We start from the raw sequence: 438 nt of genomic DNA, 5'->3' as shown, positions 1-438 counted from the left end.
GGTGCGTCCCCTCCCGTGGGGTGCGTCCCCTCCCGTGGGGTGCGTCCCCTGCCGTGCGGTGCGTCACCTCCCGTGGGGTGCTTGTCCCCTCCCGTGGGGTGCTTGTCCCCTCCCGTGCGGTGCATCCCCTGCCGTGCGGTGCGTCACCTCCCATGGGGTGCTTGTCCCCTCCCGTGCGGTGTGTCCCCTGCTGTGCGGTGCGTCACCTCCCGTGGGGTGCTTGTCCCCTCCCGTGCGGTGTGTCCCCTGCTGTGCGGTGCGTCCCCTCCCGTGGGGTGCGTCCCCTCCCGTGGGGTGCTTGTCCCCTCCCGTGGGGTGCGTCCCCTCCCGTGCGGTGCGTCCCCTCCCGTGCGGTGCGTCCCCTGCCGTGCGGTGCGTCCCCTCCCATGCGGTGCGTCCCCTCCCGTGCGGTGCGTCTCCTCCCGTGTGGTGCGTCCC

At 74.4% G+C, this 438-nt stretch overlaps 1 protein-coding gene across 1 annotated transcript in view; it reads left to right on the top strand.

Annotated features, from left to right (window-relative positions):
- The window catches only part of KIAA0556 (KIAA0556 ortholog), a 151,866-nt gene that overhangs the window by 145,426 nt on the left and 6,002 nt on the right, over nt 1-438 (top strand). The window lies entirely within an intron of this gene.

This window comes from Elephantulus edwardii, unplaced genomic scaffold (assembly GCF_000299155.1).
Source record: "Elephantulus edwardii isolate Elephantulus edwardi_28Jun2011 unplaced genomic scaffold, EleEdw1.0 scaffold00186, whole genome shotgun sequence".
NCBI classification, from domain to species: domain Eukaryota; kingdom Metazoa; phylum Chordata; class Mammalia; order Macroscelidea; family Macroscelididae; genus Elephantulus; species Elephantulus edwardii.
The sequence above is the reverse complement of the archived record's forward strand: the minus strand, read 5'-3'. Positions and strand labels throughout refer to the sequence as shown.